This window comes from Tenrec ecaudatus, chromosome 4 (assembly GCF_050624435.1).
Source record: "Tenrec ecaudatus isolate mTenEca1 chromosome 4, mTenEca1.hap1, whole genome shotgun sequence".
Lineage (NCBI taxonomy): Eukaryota > Metazoa > Chordata > Mammalia > Afrosoricida > Tenrecidae > Tenrec > Tenrec ecaudatus.
Window position 1 is genome coordinate 59,618,695 of NC_134533.1, and position 21,267 is coordinate 59,639,961.

Genomic DNA, 21,267 nt, shown 5'->3' on the forward strand with positions numbered 1-21,267 from the left:
CACACACTAATCATGTTCCCCACTCACATGTTATCTGCCTCCAAAACACTCACTGCCATCGAGTTGACGCCGACTCATCACGTCTCTACAGGACAGGCCCCTCTGAGTTTCTGAGACTGTCACTCTTTATGGGAATAGAAAACTGGACGGCTGGTGGTTTCAAACTGCTGGCTTTGCCGATAGCAGCCCAACTCACAACCGCTGTGCCACTAGATCGCCTTCCCCTGCTTCCATCCTCACTTTCAGGTATCCTGCCTCTGAGTCTTTCGATTGTCTTTCAGTCAGTGATTTGTCACTTGTAACTTCTTCCCCAACTGTGCAAAATGTTTTCTTCATCACTGCCCTTCTGGGCAGCCATTCGGACCCGGCCTTCCTGGTCTTTGTTCCTCAGTCAACTTCTTTTGCTTTTACTTTAAGCAGACTTGACAATGTTACTCTATGACACTCCCTGCTGCTTGCTAGAACCAGGCCTCTGGATCTCCGCTGTTGTCAGTCTCCTTGAAATGCTTAGACAGTCTCCCCCTTTCCAGGACTCCTCCTGGTCTTCGTCCCAACTAGAAGTCCAGTAAGAGAAGACCCAGGAGAGCAGGACTCACCAATCGGACCTCTGTTTATGGACAGACAAAGAGTAGCTTGAGGTCCCGTGACCGAAATGCCCTTTCTGTTTGGGAACAGAGGTGGGTTAGAGGATGGGGAGGGGCAGGAAGGAGTCAGAATCCTGGAAGTCTAGGGGGTTATAAAAACTCAGGTGCTCCCATCTTGGGGAGGACGTGACATTTTGGTCACAAAAGCCCAACTGGCTCCTTGTCTGGGCAGACAATAAAATCCCACTGTATTTCCTTTGCACACAGTGTCTGCTTTATTTCAATCGGCTAATAAAGTAGGCCAAGAACCCCAAAGTTTGGTGACAACATACTTTATGCCTTACAATTGATCTCCATTGCCCTCAAGACAGGATAACCTCGAGAGTATTAAGAATCTAGGATTATTAAAGGTCTAGACTAAAGATTCTTCAATGTGGCAGAAAGCCAGGTTGTCTTCTTCCAGGTCTGATAGGTAGTCAGTCCTCACTAATAAACCAGTAGTCGTGGACTCAATTCCAACCCACCCCGACTCCATGTACATCAGAGCAGAATTATGCTTCACAGGGTTTTTAATAGCTACTTTTCCAGAAGTTGGTCACCAGATCTGCCTTTCAACACAACTCTGGTTGGCCTTGAACCTCCAACCTTTTGGTTAGCAGTCAAGAACAGTAACTGTGTGCAACGCCCAGGAGCTCCCAACAGAGCAGCTGTCAAAATACTGAAATGGTTCTGTGCTGCCCCCACTCTCTGCCATCAGCCAGCCAAACCCCTCCATTTGAGAGAAAGATTGGACTGAGGACCTAATGCAGATCAGCATCCCCCAGAGTTGCTTTTAAAAATGGAAATTTCTGCAGTTATCATTGTCCCACTGCCGCTCAGTCCAGTGTGACTCACAGAGAACCTAGAGGACAGAGCGGAACTGCTCCTCAGGGTTTCTGAGGCAGACAGGTTTTACAGGAGCAAACAGCGTCAGGTTTCTTCTGCAGATCAGCTGGTAGATTTGAACAGCTGATCTTGAAGTTAGCAGTCCAATGGTTAACCCACTGCACCACCAGGGATCATTTCAGTCTACGATACTGGTTGCTAAATGCAGTTTTGGATATAACTCCTGCCTGTCAACTTTACTAAACTTGTTATTTTTGTTGCATGCTGTCAAGTCTATTTTCAATTCAGGGCAACCCCATGTGATGGATTGGAATGCCATGGTGGCATTTCCTTGGCTATAATCTTTATGGGAGGCCATGGCAGAGCCACTGGGGTGATGGAGCACTTAAACCGCCAACCTTATGGTTATCAGCCAAGCACTTAACCATTTCACCACCAGAGCTCCTGATTGTTCACAACTCAGTCATTCACCATTTGTTGAACGGATTACAGAAAGCTGAAGGAGCCCTACATGAGCTAGCATCCGCTTTCTTGCCGGGCCTCCTCCTGAAAGCAGGGATGTGATTGGTTTGGGGCTACACAAACAGGGTGCCAGCCCCAATGACCATCAGATGCCCGATCCTGCCCGCAGGCCTCTCCTAAGGGAATCAAACCCTTGCCATGTTCTCAGCCATCTACCTTCAGAAAGTGGGTTTTTTTTTAAATCCAAATTCAGAAAGTGCACACCAAAATTATTAACAGTTCAGGAACAGCCTCATCACACAATCTAGGCTCAAAAGGCACCGGGTTCACATACGTATCGATAAAGGTGACAAGATGATTGCGGCCTTTGGCCTGGACATGTCATGTAAGACCCTTTCGATAACAAGAGACAGAAACCCTGTGCCAAAGATGTAAGTATAAAGGGAATTGATTTACTTTCCAAGCTTTACAGGTCCAGGTTTAAGGCCAGGGTCCAAATGGATGATGGGCTCACAATCATTCCCTTCCACGGGCTTCTCTTCTGCCATGTTGGATTCCATCTCAGTTTTTCCATCTTGGCAAGATGTCTTTCAACCCTCCAGGATCACATCTTATCAGCTTCAGGTCTAGCTGGTAAAAGCAAAAGATTCTCTCCTGAAAGCCTCAATAAGTAAGTATCTTATTGCATCTCATTAGATCTAATTAGGTCACCTATCCAGCCTTGGTGGCGCAGTGAGTTTCATGTTGGGCTGTTAACCATGAGAGTCCGACCAAAACCAAACTCACTGCCATCGAGTCAATGCTGACTCCTCATGGCAACCCCTGTGGGTTTCTAAGACTGTAACTGCTTACGGGAGTAGAAAGCCCAGTCTTTCTCTCAAGTAGCTGCTGATGGTTTTGATCTGCTGAGCATGTAGCTGGCAGCCCAACATGTACCACTATACCACCAGGGCTCCTTAACCACGAGGTTAGCAGTTTGAGGCCACCTGCTGCTCCACAGAGGAAAGAAAAGGCTCTCTATTCCCATATATAATTACAGCTTCATTATAGTTACCATTCCATTCTGTCCTATAGGGTTGCCATGAAGAAGAACCAATTCTGTGGTGGTGGGTTTGTTTTTGGTTATCCAGCCCCAAACCATTCTCTGTGGCCAGCAGAGGAATGCTATGTTCACTTGCCTAAGGCAAATACCTCATGTTTCACCCTTAAGTCAAAAGAGTAAATCACAAAGGCCCATCGAGTGGGAAGGGTAGTTCCCTAGAAGGAAATTGGACTTCGTGCCACAATACAGTATGATACATGCTCAGAGGCCATTTCTAGGAGATGCCCACTATTCCAGGGCACTTTTTCACAGTAGTGGGGAGGTTAAAACACTCTTCAGATGCTTGCTTGCAGGCCAGAATAAGGCAAGAGGATTACTAAGAAGGGAGGATTATTACCACTAACAGCTAGGAAGTACCCTCATCCCACAGTAGAAGACCTCTCTCTCGGATCTTTTGCCTTCAGTCCTAGGGTTCCTTTCCTAAGGCAGAGCTGGGGACAGGCCACTCTCCTTTCAGAAGCCCAGTTTCTCTGCTGGACCACATCCCTTCTACGGGCACACCTTGTCTCTTCCAGTTGACCCAATGATGCTACCCCAGGACTGTCAGTGAGCCACACTGCCGCCTCTTGCACATCCTACATAGGTTTCCTCGGCTTTGGTTCATACCCTGATCTATAAATGAAAGCCATTGCCAAGGTTCCTTCTGCTTTTTTTAGTGCTATCCTGCCTCAACTCTCCAGCAGCCCAGTGAGACAAAGCAGGGTATCGACACCAGAGCTGATGTTAGGTGGTAGCTTGGTAAAAGAGGAAACCTGAGATGCAGGGTTAACATGTGCAGCTTCACTCCAAGGGGCTGGAGGTTCAGCTACCTGGGAGCATCTTGGAAGAAAGACACAGCTGTAAAAGCAGCTCCTAAAAACCCCCCTGGAGCAGGGTTCTGCTCTGACACACAGGTCACCCCAAGGCAGAGGCAACTGGATGGCAGCTACTTTGCTGATAAAAGGACCAAAAATCAAACCCATAGCCATTGAGTCAATTCCAATTCATAACAGCCCTAAAGGAGAGCGTAGAACTGCCCCCACGTCTGTGTAGAAACAGACTGTCACATCTTTCTTCCATGGAGTGACTGGCGGGTTTGAACCACCAGCCTTTTGGTTAGCAGCCAATCCCTTTAACCATTGCACCACCAGGCTTCGTTTGAGAGAAGAAATCAAACTCACTGTCATCAAGTCAATTCCAATCCATAACAACCCTGTTGGACAGGTTAGAACTGCTCTTGTGGATGTCTGAGACAGTAACTCTTTGTAGGAGTAGAAGCTTCATCTTTCCCCTGAAGGGTGGCTGGTGGTTTCTAACTGTTGGCCTTGAGGTTAGTGACCCAGTGCATAGCCTACTAAGCCACTAGGTCCCCTTTGATAGAGAGAAAACAAAAATCAAACTCACTGCTATTGAGTCAATGCCATCTCATAGTGATCCCATACGACAGGGTAGAGCTGACCCTGCGAGTCTCTGAGCCTATAACTCTTTGTGGGAGTAGAAAGCCCCAACTTTCCTCCGTGGAGTTGCTGGTAGTTTTGCACTTTGGACCTTTAGGTTAGCAGCCTAACTCATAACCACTACTGTACCAGAGCTCCCGAGCTCACGGCCAGCGAGTCCATGCTAATTCGTAGCAACCCTGTGGGTTTCTGAGACTGTAGCTGTGAAGAAAGGATAGGTCAAATCACTTGCTTGAGTTTACACAGCTGGGTAGAGGCTCCCAACTCCCTGTGCCAAGCCCCTGGCCCGGCACTTTTTACATCAACAAAGTGACCAGTGGAGTCCAGTTTTCTGCGCACCACTTAAGGGTGTCAGAAAATGAGCCAGGGTGGTGAGAGGGAGGTGAGAAGCAAAGCCCCGTACGCTAGTCACTCCCCGTGTACTTTGCTGCTCTTCTCCTTCTCTGGCCCTGGAGTGGTCCTCAGAGGCGCTGCTCTTGTCATGAGCAGGCTGGAAGGCCATTCCTCTTCATGGGGCTCAGGGGGCACTGCCAGCCACTCTGCCCCCGAGGCCTAAGACAGAGCTTATCTGGATGCAGTCGGAGCTCAGATAAGGCAAGATGAATGGTGAACACCGCTTGGACTGACAGGTGCCATTTGTTAGTGTCCTCTAGATCAATGGCTTCCCAAATTAAAACATTTTGTATCTGTCAGATATCTCTCCATGCCCTCTGGCAGGTGATGGAGTGGGCTGTGGCTGTAGGCGGCTCGGCAGGTGAGGGTGAGGCAGGGAGCGGGCATTTCTCACCAGCGATATGGACAAGGCTTCCCCTCACTGAAGTAAATCAGAGATGGTGGACAAAGGACGTCCAGGCACTGCCATCGAATAGTTGGAATCGCCATCAAGGTCAAGTTGACTCCAATTCAAGAGAACTGCAGATGTAACAAAACACTGCCCAGCCCCGAATCATCCTCTGAATCACCAGATATGTCCTGTGGTGTGCCAATCCACCCCATGAAGACTCTCCCTTGTCCTTGTTGGCCCTTGACCCTTCCAAACATGAAGTCCTCCCCAGTGATGATCCCTCCTGAGGACATACCCAAGTAAACGATGTCCTGTCATGAGCAGAAAGTTTTCATTGCCTTATTTTGGGGAGGTAGATCAACAGGTCTTTCTGCCTCACCTGTCTGGTGGTTCCACTTAGTCTGGAGGTTCCACTGAAGTCTCTCCACCAAGGGTGACCCTCCTGGTGTCCAATGCCACAACACTGAGCAGCATTCTGCTCTGTTGTTTTGAAATACCAGTGGTATTGCTTCTAGGACCATGTCAGTCACTACACTCCAACAAACTGGCAGACAGGTGGTGGAGCCAGAGGGTGAGGAGGCATGATCACTGAGTTTCCTGGAATATTTCTCAAAGTCCTGGGTGAAGATGCAGGCCTGAAACAAGCTGGCCTCACATCCATGGAGACAATGAGCCCCAAGAGACAAAAGTCTGTTCCCTGGCATCCTGTGGGGTCCATGAGTGTAGCAGGATTTGTAAATGTCCCATTCCAAGCCCCTCCTGCCCACCTGAGTTCATTTGGACCTATGAAGCCAATGCCCAACCCGGACTCCCACCACCCCTCTGTCTTCTCTGCCAGAAGGCTTGGCCGGCACCCTGTGAGCTTGATCTGAGGTACCAGATACAGATGTGGAGTGCAGGGAAGTTAATGCCCAGAGGGTAAAGGAGCCCTCCCTGGAGAAGGCAGTGGGTGAACGGGTGCCCCAACCTCCCTGTCCTCTACCGGAAATCAGAAGGTCCCCAGGTGATGAGCCCTAGTTGCCCACGATGGTGATGCCTTCCTATTAATGGTCACTTTACTGACTTTCACACTCTTGTCTAGCTTTCCCCACACCCGTGCTGTGCTTCCTGGGATCCCCTTCCAAACAAACACCTACGTTCTTTTGGATCCACCGAGACTCAACTACAAATCCCTTAGCTTCCTGGCCCCTCCTTCCCGGACAGCCCTTTCTCTCACCTCGGCCCTAGTCTTACCATTTGGCAGCTCAGCGACAGCTGGGCAGTTTTCTCTTGATCATCCTGGACCTGGTTGCCAGAGCATCTTTATCAGCCCAGGCTGAATGACAGGGTGGAAAGAGCAAGGGAGATGCTTGACTTCCAGGCATATCAATTAGCCATGTGGCCTGGGGGATGACCTGTAACCTCTGCATCTTGGTTTCCCCCATCTCTAAAATAAGGAAAGCATGGGGCAATGGCTTTGAGCGAATTGGGTTGTGTGAAAACTTTGCGTACAAGAAGTTCATTTTTATTAGCATTTGCTTCACATACATTATGATTTAATTGTTCAGTCATATTAAGGAGAGTTGTGCAGTCATCGCCACAGTCAACTTCAGAATATTTCTTCTCAAACCCATTGTTGTTAGCTCCCCAGTCCCCCATCCTCCCCTGCCCTGTCCCTACATAATTACTAATCCACTTACTGTCTCTAGACACTTATCTACCCTGATTTCATATACAGAAAATCATACAGAAACCTAAACAGGATACAAGCAAACAAACAAAACACGGCAACAATGACTAAACAAAACAGGAAAACCACAATAGAAAAGAAAGCAGGAAATATTAAAAACCAAAACAATTTTAAAATGGGTTAAATGGGAGATCAAATGATAAAATTTTTCCTAACTCAAAACATAAACCAAGTTCACTGCCATAGAGTCAATGCCAATTCACAGTGACCCTGCCTCTGCCATGATCCAGTTTACAACACTCTGTGTCTGACAGCAAGGTTATTCACATGCCCGAACTCTCTTCAGAGGGGTTCACTGGCAGCTTAATCCATGTGGGGACCTGCAAATGGAGTTTTGGGCTTCCACTGTCATCCATAGCCTTCTGCAAAATGGGTGCTCAGAGTTTAAGTTCTGAAACCATTCCCTCCTCGTGACTTGGGTTTTATTTTCTATAGTCCTTGGATCACACAGGTTGGTGTGCTTCTTCCATGCAGACTTAGTTGATGCCTCACTTAGATGGCTGCATGATTTTAGGACAAACCTTTAAGACCCTGCATGCTATTCTTTCTAGTAACCAGGCACCATGTAGGTCCTTCACCACACTTTGCTAAAACAGGCATATCTTCATGGATTTCTTCTTGAGGGCAAGAGATACTAGAGCTTCTTGCATGACTGATTTCAGCCAGTCCCCCCTGCCTGCCCAGCTTCCTCCATCCTACCCCAAACTGCCATGAAGTCAAGGCTTGCCTCTTGACCCCATTAGAACATAGAAGCCCAATTTTCAACTGGATCCTGTTGCCTCCCCATGGTTGGGTTAATGTGGATCCTGTTGCCTCCCCATGGTTGGGTTAATGTGGATCCTGTTGTCTCCCCATGGTTGGGTTAATGTGGATCCTGTTGTCTCCCCATGGTTGGGTTAATGTGGATCCTGTTGCCTCCCCATGGTTGGGTTAATGTGATGCCCCACATGTCAACCTCAAAGCTGCAAGTGAGACTTAAAAAGCTGTCTCTGTTATTTGTGGCTATTGCTGGCTCTGATTGGTTGGGGCCTGTGCCGTCCATGTTGTTAAATCTTTCAACATCACAGCTGACTGTTTCAGGTTAAATCCCCATTGACTGTACGGCTCAGGTCCCTCTTTTGGCAGCAGCCAGTCAACCTCTGAGCAGTGGACTCAGAGCTCATCATAAGAAGTGTCTTGGGGAAGGTTGTGGTCCCCAGACCCACAGTCATTGAGTGGACTCAAACCTATAAAGGAGCAAAGCAAACCTATGTACATCTTCATGGGCGCAGATCGTTTCACTTTTCTCCCAAGAACTGGCTCTCGGGTTCAAACTACTGACCTTGAAACTGGCAGCCCAACACCTAACCCATAGCACCAGCAGGCCTCCTGATAGTCCCCGAGCTCTCCCTAACCGGCTGTGATGTGGAAAAATGTGTCGAATGCAAGACGTCCCCTGGCCTGCGATCCCATTTCCAACATGCAAACAGAGCACACTGTGCAAATACGCCACAAGGCTGCCTCCATGGCTGAGGGATTGCTAAGGAGCTCAGTGTTTCATCCAACTTCACGAGGCCTTTGTAAAGGGCCCTGTGGCCCCATGGAGCCACAGAAAGGCCCTCAGCAGAACCCAGTTAATTGAGCAGAGGGCTGTGTGAGTGGGTGTCCTCTCACGGTGGGAGGGAGCTGACCTGAGCTCTGGTCTGAGTGGTTTAACCCCTGGGTAGTCTCCGGAGGTTGTAGGAGGCAGCCTGGGACAAATCAGTGGGTGCTCAGGGTGGGCTGGAAAATACTCCCACTGAGAGCTGTGTGACCTCATACACACAGTGGGGACCTGGGGATGAGAAAAGACCCTGATTAGCATCGATTTGCATACTCATTGTGCGCTGTGAGCTGTTTCAACTTACTGAAATCCACAGAGACTGTCAGAAAGTGATAAGCCTGCTCAGCTCCTGAATTTGGCTTTGGAGTCAAGCTGATTGGACGTCGGGCCTGTGTGATATTTACAATCAAAGGCAGACTCCAACTAAATGTCCCAAAGATTATCCCTCCATTTCTGCCTTCTCCCCCAACTCTCAGCTCAGCTCTGGTTCCTGACTGCATGGTATCCTTTGTGCCACAAACAGCCTAGCGGCAGCTTTGTAGTTACTTGTGGGGCCCGTCATTAACCCCGCTCTGGGGAGGCAACAGGGATGAGGGGGCTGGACATTGCACTTCGGTGATCTAATGGGGTCAAGAGGCAAGCTTTGGCTAAGTGGCAGTTTGGGGTAGAAGGGAGGAAGCTAAGACCTCAACGTGCTGGGGTCCCAAGGACAAAACAAGAAGGAAGAAAATGACTACTTATTGAGCATCTCCTGTCTGCAACCCCTGCACATTCTGGAAAGTTCTTCAGGTGCAGCCTCTGTAAGAGTGACACTTGACAATAAAATGCTTGTGCATTTCCTGTCTCTTTCTCCTCCCTCAGGACAGTCTCAGGTGAACACAGAGGCGTCATTTCTCATCCACAAACTCCTTGCTCACTTACTTCCAACTGAGTCTCAGGCTCCTGCACTATAGACCTTTAGTTCTATCCCCTAGGAGCCCTGATGGTGTAACCAGTTATGCTTCAGGTTGCTGACTGCAAGGACAGAGGTTCAAAACCACCAGCCAGTATGAGGGAGAAAGTCTTTCTGCTCTATAAAGATTTGCAGTCTTGGAAATCCTAGGGAGTGGTTCTCCTGTGCCTTGGAGGGTCGTTATGAGTCAGAATTGACTCAAGGACAGTGGGTGGGTTAGTTCTATCCCATGGCACACTTAATGATGGACAGTCAGAGGGCTTTTAGACTTTCAGAACAAAGCATCAAGCCACTCAATTCCCTTGCTCACTCTGGCTGCCTCTTAAGTATGACGGCTACGTTCCCAAGGTGGGTAAACATCATCTCTTTTCTCTATGGCAATGATGGCCCCCAGCCCGGAAGGTGGACCGGAAGGAGGGGAAGAGGGTGCTGGGTAAGAAAGTCCTGCGCTTTTGCCACTCGTTTATCCCACGCCTCCTTTACCCTTGGCCTCCTCCTCTGCTTATTGAATTCTCGCAGGTGTGAGGCAGGGGCTGTCGTCTGGGTCAAGTTTATGGTTGACGTAACTGAGGACCAACCATGTTGAGTGGAATCCTACTGAGCGCGGGAGCCAAGGACCCAGAACGGCCTCACACCTGCCTGCTGCTGATGGGACCCCGGGAGGCTGGTGTAATGGGTCGGAAGCCAAAAAGCCTACTTCCCTCAAGTCAATTCCAACTCAATTCGACCCTATGGGCAGAGTGGCCCTGCCTCAGCTTGTTTCCAAGGCTGTCAGACTTTCTGGGAGTGGAAAGCCTTATCTTTCTCCAATGGAGCAGAAATTGCTGGCCTTGCGGTTAGCAGCCCACCTTAGAACCAGCTACGCCACCATCGGAGTGAGTGCTAAGTCAGCAGGAAGCCCCAGGCTCAGCTAGTAAGACCAACCTGTCCACCACAGGTGAGTGTTGCCCTTCAGTTGCTGTGGGGAAATGTTCTCCAAATTCCTAAAGCCATCAGAAGAGCCCCGAGGTTCAACAGGAAGTAACATCCATGTTGAAACTTAGTCCCGGGGGAGGAGAGAGGACCGGGCCGACAGAAGAGGTACTGTGCAGCACTCCTTGAAGTGACAGCTAGACATTCCCCACCAACTTGGTATGGACAGCCGTACACTTAGACAAGTTTTCCCGAAGAACTCGGAGTTGATCTAACCACCCACCCACAATTCCTGCCCAGAGCCCTATCTGCAAAACCTCCTGGGGTCCGCCATTGTCAAAACCTGTCCACAGAGCAGGGGCCAAGCCCTGCCAAGCAAGGTTCATTGTCCTTGGGTGGGAAATATCCCAAAGGACGAGACAGGCTTTGCCCAGTGCTAAAGGTTCATATCCAAGGAAGCACACTTTGATGGTGAGGGGCGGAGGCAGCAACATGGTGGACAGGTCTTAAGTTGGGTGAAGGGCAAGGTAGAATTGGACAAGAGGGAGACTTGAAATGAAAGGGGTAGGGAAAGCCACTGGGAGGTTGGATAAGTAGTGGGAGTGGTTGAAAATCAAAATTGATTATCTGAAATTTAGCCCCCATCTGATTCGCACACACACACACACACACACACACACATCTTATAAAACTGAAAAACAAAAAGAGTGAGAACAGAGGTGTATGGAAGTATGGCAGCTGTTCGGCGTACCACCTGAAGGGGGTGCCGCTGGGCAGTTCCTAATAACCATTGCAGTTACCATCGCTAGCTACGAGAGGTCATTCAGCAAAGATAAAAGTGACACTTTCATATTTTAGAGACTTTGTGCTCATAGCAGAGCCCCGGGGGTGGTATGGGTTATATGTTGGGTGCTCAACACAACGCCAGCAGTTTGAACCCACCAACTGCCCCGAGGGAGAAAGATGAGGCTTTCTGTATCCATCAAGACTTACAGCCTCAGAAACCCAAAGCGGTAGTTCTACTCTAGCCTATGGGGTCGCTGTGAATTAGAATCAACCTGATGACAGTGAGCGTGCTTTTCTGATGTATGGGTCTAGGCCGACTGTGTGACCTTTCCCAGTTGTGTCGAGAAAGAGAAGAAACTGACAAAAATAATTCTGGGCACAGGATAGACCAATTTCCAACGGTGATAGCAAGGAAGGTGCCGTTGTAATTTTCACGTGTGCCATCCTGTGGAAAGTAAAAGTCAATAGGTGTGACTTATATTGCTGAGCCAATGTGATGGTCACATTATTGAAGAGACAGGTGTGAAGTGCTTGGACAGAGGCGAAATGCCACGATGTGTCATGGGTGCCATTTGCCATACATATGCCTCTGAGAGTGAGCAGTGGAAAGAATTGTGCTCGAGCAAATGCTTAGCAATCAAGGTTAAAGAAGACCCGACAGACCCTCTCAAGGTCACCCTTGAGACCCAGGGAGAAGCAGTGGAATAGTTTTCTCCCCAGGGAGCTACATCACCTGGAGATTCAATGGAATTTCAAATGCAAATTTGAGTAAAGAAGCAGAAATATATACATTAGTAACAGAATTACATTAATATGCAAAAAAGGTCTGATGCAAATTGGCAAGTGGCATTTGGAAACTCGTTTGATAAATGGCTGCACAGAAAGAACTTGGGATTCCACTTGGAGGCTAGATGTCAAACAGGTGACATATCGGGGTGCGCAGAGGGCTCCTCCTTCCCCAGCTCTGCCCACACACGTCTTAGAGACATCTTTCTCAAATACATCAATATAGAGGTATGGCTTTTACCCATCACCGTGCCTAATTTCTCCTCTTGGAGGGAGCAGGATTAGGGGGAGCCGGTTCTGACAGCCCTGCTGGAAGAAGTGGGAGCTGGCACCTCCGCTCTCCGTGGCAGTCTGGCAGATTGTATCAAATGTCTGGAAATGATATTTCCTGATCTAGACACGCACTCACACTTCTAAGAATTGAGTCTAAAGATATGACTAAAGGCTGCGCTTTAATCCCCCCACACTATAGGAATATTCACTGAAGGCTTTTTATTCAATGGAGAGGAAATAAAATAAAATCTCTAATGACATACTTCTGCCTTCTAATTGTTGCTAGCTGTCACTATGTCAGACCCTGGCCCACGGGGGCGCCACAGTGGAATAAGCACTGCCTACGGGACAGCTGGTGACTGGCCATGAGGTCTGTGGACCAAGAATTGAACCTGAGTGGCCAGCACGAACTCAACTCACTGCCATCAAGTCACTGCTGACTCACAAAGAACCCCCTCTGGGTTTCCGAGACCCTGGACTGTTGATGGGAGAAGAAAGCACAGTCTTTCTCCCACCTTCAGAGCTGCTGGTGGTTTCGAACTGCTGACCATGCAGATCACAGCCCAACGCATAACCACTATACCACCACGACTCCAGTAGCCAGCATGGCAGGTAGGACTTCTACCACTGAGCCACCTCTGTCCCTTCTGCCTTCTAGAATGATGGGAACTCCATCTCGAGAAGAGAGAACTGTTTGATGTAGCCCTGGTCATGAGGGCGTGGATGGGAGAGCCTTGACCCAGTGTGTGTGTGTGTGTGTGTGTGTGTGTGTGTGTGTGTGTGTGTGTTTGAGTTAGAGAGGGAACTAAATGATTTTTCATTTCAAAGTCATAGCAAGTCTAGAGTGCTCTGAGAGGAGAGAGACCTGAGGTACAAGGAGCACTGAATAGAATGGGTGAAAGAAGAGTCTGTGAAGGGAGACCAGAGCTACGCAATATGGTGGTAGGTCTTGGACCAAGCAGAGAGAAACAGTAACATTCTTCTAGGTTGGTGCCCAACTCATGATGATCCTATAGCACAGAGTAGAACAGCCACTGGGGGTTCTGAGACTCATTCTTGGCAGGAATAGAAAGCCCCATCTTTCTCCCATGGATTGGTCAGTGGTTTCAAGCTGTCGACCTTGTGATTAGTAGCCCAACGTGTAACAGCAACATCATGAGAGCACCTGCAAGTAGGGACAACGGTGTGTAATATTCTTATTTTCTGTGCTGAAATCTTGTTTTGTCTAAATACTTTCATTAAGGTCACCATTGGGCACTAAAGGAGCCCTGGTGGCATAGTGGTCACACATTGAGATGCTAAGCACAAGGTCAACAGTTCAAAACCACCAATAGTTCCTTGGAAGAAGGACGAGGCTTTCTACTTCCATAAAGAGATACAGTCTTGGAAACCCACAGGGCCAGTTCTTTTTCCTAGAGGTCACTGTGAGTCAAAATGAACTCAGTGGCAGTGAGTTTGGAGTTTCATGGGGTCTGGTGATTCCGTGGTAGAATTTTCACCTTTCACCAGGGAGGGAGACCTAAGTTCGATCCTGGTCCAGAGTGGAAACAAACCTGGAAGAAAAGTCAGGTGATACACTTCCCACAAATCAACCACATGAGAAGTCTAATCAACTGGTTGCCATGACTGAGGGGCCAACTCGGTGGCAGCTACACCTACAACAATAGGCTTGGATTAGCTATACTCTGGGGACAAAGGGAGGAGTCTTCCTCCTAGTTGGGATAGAATGAACCAGACAATGCTGGAACCACTGGCAGTAGTAACGGCAAACTAGCAAGAGGGAATTACCAACTGAAATCCGGACAAACCCTAGAACTAGCAGCAGCAGGATAATGTGAGCCCTTCCCGGGAAGCTCAAAGACATTGGCTAGGCAAACCAAAAACACCCAAGCCACTGCCCCGAGTTGATTCTAACGAACAGCAACACTGTCTATATAGGGTTTTCCAGGCTGTAAATCTTCACAGGAGTAGATAACCTCATCTTCCTCCCAAGAAGTGCCTGTTGGGCTAGAACCACTGGCCTTGTGATTAGTAGTCCAATATTTACCCAATAGCATCACCAGGGCTACTCGGGAAGCAGATAGGACCCCTTAAATCTAGAAAAACCTACTACCCCATTGTCACTGAGTTAATGCTAACTCAAAGTGACCCATAGGATAGAGTAAAACTGTCCCTTAGATGCCCAAGGCTGTCAACTTGATGGGAGGAGCTTGAGTGGCCTGGTGGGTTACATGGTAGGTTGCGGTCAGTGGTTCAAATCCACCAGCTGCTCTGAGGTAGAAAGATCAGGCTGCCTGCTCCCGTTAAGATTTTAAACATCTTGGAAACCCGAAGGGTCAGTTCTACTAGTAAGGTGACCAGACATCCCGCTTTTGGCGGAACAGTTCTGATTTTTAACAATTTTTCCAGTGCCCTGTGGAGTTTTTATAAAGTCCCGATTTTTGGAAAGGATGTACGACAAGCTACGGTATACGGTTTTCAGCTGCCTTTCGCCAGGATAAGAGTTTTATCAATGGTGTCCCGCTTTACCAATGTTAAAATCCGGTCACAGGGCCAGACGATGAGTCAGAATCGATGGGACGGGTGAGTGAGTGAGTGAGTGAGTGAGTGAGTGAGTGAGTGAGTGAGTGAGTGAGTGACGCTTCATGGAAGGAGATTGTCTCATCTTTTCCTTGCAAAGCAGCTGATGGGTTAACAGCACTTCCCTTAGGCTGACCTCTGGCCAACACTTAACCCGCTGCTGCCAGCAACCCTGCAAACCCAGAACAAACCACATAAAAATATTAATAGTGATATTTCTGGGTGGTCAGGTCACATTTTTCTTTGCTTTGCTTCTACAGTATATGGTTCGGGGTTGTAGTTGCTTTTTTGGCTGTTTGCTTTTTTCCCAATGAGGGTTTCTTGTGAATTCTCCAAAACCCGACTAAAAATAACACCAGAAAAAAGTGGCCGTAGATGTGGCTGCCACAGGACTAACTCACTCCGGCAGTGAGCAAACAAGGCCCCAGCCGGTTTTGCTCCTCAGGCAGAGAAAAAAAACAAACAGCCGTCCACGCCTGGCATCCCCCCTAATCTGCCCAGAACATTCATTTCCAGCAGTTTCTGGCGGGCTCCATGGGCGAAGCCTCTGTTGTTCTCCGGCTCTGCCAACAAGCCTTCCAGGAGCCCCAGGAACTCCCATCCAAAGTCTCTGGCCCTGCCATCCGTTACTGCCATTCTCTAGGCCCGCTGTTCAAATGTCTTAAAGGAGGTTTACAGAGGGAAAGCGGACCCGTTCAGAAAATAAAGCCGCCACGCCTCCCAGCTAGAGACCAAGCTTTTGCCTTTACCCTCACAGAACACCGGAGGAGCCAGGTTTCCAAGTTCCAGCTGCAGAGGCTCTCATGGCTCACGCCAATAGAAACTCAGCTCCGCTCTCTGATGTCTTCCTCTTCTCTCTCTCTCTCTCTCTCTCTCTCTCTCTCTCTCTCTCTCTCTCTCCTCTCTCTCTCTCTATTCTCTCTCTCTCGCCTCATGAATCTTGGCAGAGGGCTGCCTTCCTATGGTGATGCCTCCCATATTAATTTCAGTCTTTTTGAGACGTACTTGCTAATTAAAATGTGAAGCCGTTTTTATTCCTGTAATTAAAACACAAGATGGGAAGCATAATTTAATTTGGTCCACTGAAAATACCAGTATTATTAGCGCCATAACTTGCTTCCATTAAAGATGACGATGTTAAACATTATCTTGTCTTACTCCCACATTCGCTGCTGCTTTGTCATGGGTGCTGAGCCCTGAAATGACTGTGGGAACCAGTTTGGTAACTGTGACCCTATTAAAGTGGAGTCAGGGGAAAACCACCAAGAACATCAGCTTTGGAACCCTGTCTTAAGTTGCATTCCTCAGGATGTGAATACAAACAAGTTGATCAGTGATCGCAGTACTGATCCCCTGGCTTACTGGTGTCCTACTGAGAGATGATAAGTCTTTTCGCCTCTCTCCCTGTGGGTGTGATCTCATTGAGAAACAACTCTTCATGGAGTCTTGCAGACATAATTAGTTTAATTAACACGAGGTCAGACTAGAGTAGGGTGCTCCCTCATCCAACATGAGCAATGTCCTTATAAAAAGAGGAGAAGATTCACAGACAGATGATGACTATGGAGATGGAGACAGAGACTGGAGTTTTGCAGTCACAAGGCAAGAACATCTGGTGCTACTAGAAGCTGGAAGAGACACGGAAGGCGCTTCCCTGAGAGCCTTCAGGAAGAGAGAGGATATGGGCCTGATAATATCCTGAGTTTAGACTTAAGCTATCAGACTGGTAGGAGAATGGATTTCTGTTGTTTGAAGTGACCCAGTTTGTGGTCACTTATTAGGACAACCCTAAGAAACGAATGCAACAGGAAAGGTTTTTACGTGGGAAAAAGCGTAACTCACTATTGACTGAGCCATCACTGCTGTGAAGGACTGAAGTGGAAGCCCACTGGGGACACCTCAGGGATGAGGAAGTTGAGCTTGACTAAGGTTTGCTCCCAAGGGCTTCAAGCCCCCAGCACTTTGCTCCTCCCCTAGGGCAGAGGTGCAGGTACAGATAAAAGGCAGTGTGAGCGGTGAGAGGAAATGGGCAGGGTACCCAGAGTCCATTACACACCACTCCCTCTCCGTCCTTGCAATTGCACCAGGCTGAGCAGGAACAGAAAAGAAAGTGTGAGTGAGAGAGAGCATCACTCGTTCATCCACACATTCTTTCCATGACTCTCGCGACATAATCATGGGCAGGCTCCCCACAACCCATGCTTGGAAGTCTCTAGAGAAGGCTAAGATCAAGGTAGAAGGAGTATCAAAGAGTCTGGCCCCACACCAGAGACACAGATAGGCAAACAGAAGAAAGCACAGCCTACAGGCCAGAGAGGGGAATGAGTTCCAAGGTCCAAGGTCGCTCAGCTCAGAGGTGCCACCTCACGCAGCCCTGCAGCCCTGAGGTCTCACAGAGAACTGGAGGCGGGGATGCAGCTTCCTCCGGATGAGGATGGGGCTGGAAACGGAAAGTGAATGACTTGTCTGAGACAGAGTTGGAGAAGTTACCAGCCAATCAGGAATGGTCAGGAGTAGGGAGTCTGCAGGCAGGAAGGGGAAAAGCTGTAAGCGAGGCACTGGGCTCTCCGCTGATTGAAAGCCAACGGATGGAAGGTGAAGGAAGAGGATTTAGGAATGGGGACCAAGAACCAAAGCAGGGACCATGCAGGGGCCTCTGACTCAGAGCAGGACTGTGATGCGTAGCGTTTTCTTGGCTGAAGTTCCAGAAGATCTTCAGGATTTTCTCCTGAGGGGACTGTGGGTAGAAAAACCCACACCTCCTTTTCAGTTAGCAACCTAGCATGTTAGCCATTCGCACCCCCCAGTGGCTTCAGCACCTCTGTCTGGGAACTGGAAGCAAGTCAGCCAGAGCAGGGTGAGAGTGGTGGGCACCCAGACTGGCTGTCAGACAAAGTCCAAACCGCCTTGTATCAAAAGCAGCATGCTAGAAGTCCAGGCTGCCAGGGGTCGTGTCCTCGTATTACTGGTTGAGTGGCGTTCAGCAGGTGGTTTGGCTGCTCTGAACCCCAGCCTCCTTCGCAGAATTCCAGAAGGGTTCAGAAAGGTCGTGTAGAAAAACTGCAGAGCACAAAGTCTGCTCCAGCGGCGTGATTGTTCCCGAGCGCTGTCCCGTCGATTCAGACTCAGAAACCCCATAGGGCAGAGTCGAAAACAAACTGCCCCACCATCTTCCCAAGGCTGCAGGCTTCACAGAAACGAACCCCCAGGTCTCTCCTTCTGTGGAGCCGCTGGGCGGGTTCGAAGTGCCAGCAGAGGAACAAACCACTGCACCCTCGGTGCGCTTGTGCCCCATGCTCAAAACCAAAACCAGAGCCAGAGCTCCAGTCCATTCGGGCTCTCTAGGACCAAGTAGAACTGCCCCCAGGGCATCTCCAAGGCTGGAATCTCTACAGAAGCAGACTGCCACCTCTTTTCTTGCATACCGGCTGATGGTTCAAATGGCCACTCATGCTTCATAACCGCAGCAGGGGGTTCACGTTTGTCCCGCGGCTGTTGTTGTTGTTCGGTGCCATCAAGTCAGTTCCAGTTCATAGTGACCTTATGTCCAGCAGAACAAAGTATTTCCCAGTCTTGCACCATGCTCACAGCTGTAGTTACGGCCACGGCCATTGTCGCAGCCACTATGTCAATCGGTGTCATCAAAGGGCTTCCTCTTTTTCGCAGCCAGCGATGATGTCTTTCTCCAAGGGACTGGTCTCTCCTGGTAATGCCCAATGTACGTGAGAGAACGTCTCATCATCCATGCCTCCAAGGAGCATTCTGGCTGTACTTCTTCCAGGACAGATCTCTTTGTTCTCTGGCAGTCCTTGGGCCTCTCAAGATTCTTCACCAGCACCGCAATTCAAAGGCAGCCGTTCTTCTCTGGTCTTCCTTGTTCCCACTCCAACTTTGCCATGCACATGACGTGACTGAAAATACCATGGCTTGGGTCAAGCTTAGTCCAGTCCTCAAAGTGGCATCTTTGAACTTCAACAATGTAAAGCGGTCTTGTGTGCTAGATTTTCCCAAGGACATGTATCATTCTGCTTCTTAACCACTGCTTCTATGAGCACAGATTGGGATTCCAAGAAAGATGAAACCCTTGACAACCCAGCCGTTCTCCGTGTATCATGATGTTGTCAACTGATCCCATTGGGAGGATTTCCGTGTCCTTTACGGTGAGTTGTAATTCATATTTCAGGCTGCAATCCCCGATCTTCATCCACAAGTGCTTCAAGTCCTCCTCACTTTCAACAAGCACGGCCGTATCATTAATAAGCTTTCCTCCTCCTTCATATAGTCCAGCTTCTCAGACGATCCGCTCATCTGACAGATTGAATAAGGAGGGTACGGAATACAACTCTGACATACACATTCCTGATTTTAAACCACTCGGTGTTGCTTGCATGACTGCCTCTTAATCCATGCCCAGGTTCCACATGAACACAAGTAAATGTTCTGGAATTCCCATTCTTTTCAATGTTATCCATAGTTTGTTATCATCCACACAATCAAATGTCATTGCACAATCAATATAATACAAGTAAACATCTCCCTGATATGCTCTAAATTCCTTGTTCTGTGTCGTCTTCTGAATCCGACTTGACTTTCTGGCAGCTCCATATCTATGTATTGCTGCAACTACTGTTGGATCATCTTCAGCAACATTTTGCTTGCATGTGATATTAATGATATTGCTCTATAACTTCCACATTCTGTTGAGTCGCTTTTCTCCTGAATGGGTACAAAGATGGATCTCTTCCAGTCACCTGGCCAGGTAGTGACTTCCAGTGTTCTTGGCATAGATGGGTGAGTGCTCCCAGGGCTCCGTCAGTTTGTTGAAATCCTCCATTTGGTATTCTACCAATTCCTGGAGTCTACTACAATGCAGATTGTATTTTCCCATGGTAGAAGACCTTAAAAGTTCCTGCCTATCTTTTCTTTCTCTTATATTGTAAACTTTGTAACAGTTTGAGACCCCTCTCTTTTAAGAAAGTCCAGTGGGACTTGGGGGAAAATGGCGACTCGATAGGACTCACCCGTCCGGAGCTCCTCCTGCCAGAGGAAAATTGGGAGGAAAAGTGGGACCAGACTTAAAGCCAGTGCCAGATGAATGCAGCATGCTGGCAAGGAGTGGGGGAGCCAGTGGAGGGGCCTGAGGGCTCAGCCCCCATACCAGCTACATAGACAACTGTCCCTCCCCTCAGAAGAATTTACTTTAGAGGACGGCACTGAAGCTGCAGCTAGGGGAGAGGGGCATGTCTGATCAGAGCACACAGGCACAAATGAATGGGAAGGAAGAGAGAGTGGAGCACATCCTGGCCCACCAGGCCTGGAGGACGATATCCCCTCTCTGAACAGCCAATGCACAGAGTGGACCATATGACTGATCCCACAATGAGACACGCCATCCCTTGCTGGCCCAAGGCCCTAAGAGGGAAAACACTGGAGACTCGGTGTCGAGACTGGTCCAGACTGACCCTGTGACACTGAGGCAAACCACTAAAGGCATGGGGAAGAATAACAGTGGGAGCAGAGCAGGGAGCCCCCGAGGGAGTACAAAGGACAGACTCTGGGGCCAGAGCGTGGGCCCCCATCAGACCTGACTGAAGGACACACCTAGATATCAAAAATCAGACCTTGGTCTATATACAGGTTTTTCTTTCTTTTTAAATTATTTTGTCCTTTAATTAATTTATTCTTTTATGTGCCATTGATTTTCCTTTTTTTCATCATCGCTGCGTTCTCATTTGTCGCCTAACTTGCTATGACTTGGTGTTTGTGCATATTATTATCTCTACAGATCTATCTAGATAAGATAGGCTGGAGGAGAAAACAATGAGACCAATGGTTGCAGAGGGACATGGGTTAAGGAGGAGGTGTTGATCAACCCAGGGACAGGGGAGCAACAAGTGACCCACAATCAGTGGCAAGGAGGGTGTCAGAGGCCTGGTAGGGATTTAACAAGGGCAATGTAACCGAGAGAAATTACTGAAACCCAAATGAAGGCTGAGCATGATAATGGGACAAGAGGAAAGTAAAAAGAAATAGAAGAAAAAACTAGGTGACCAAGAGTATTTATAGAGGTCTAAAAATACTGACATGTACATATGTAAATATGTTTATATAGGATGATAGGGAAATAGATCTATGTGCATATATTTATAGGTTTAGTATTAAGGCAGCAGATGAACATTGGGCCTCCACTCAAGTACTCCCTCAATGCAAGAACACGTTGTTCTATTAAATTGGCATTCCATGATGCACACCTTCCGACACAATTGCTGAAGACAAATGGGTGCATAAGCAAATGTGGTGAAGAAAGCTAATGGTGCCCAACTATCAAAAGATATAGCGTCTAGGGTCTTAAAGGCTTCAAGATAAACAAGTAGCTCAGAAGCATCAAAGCCCACATGGAAGAAGCACAGCAGC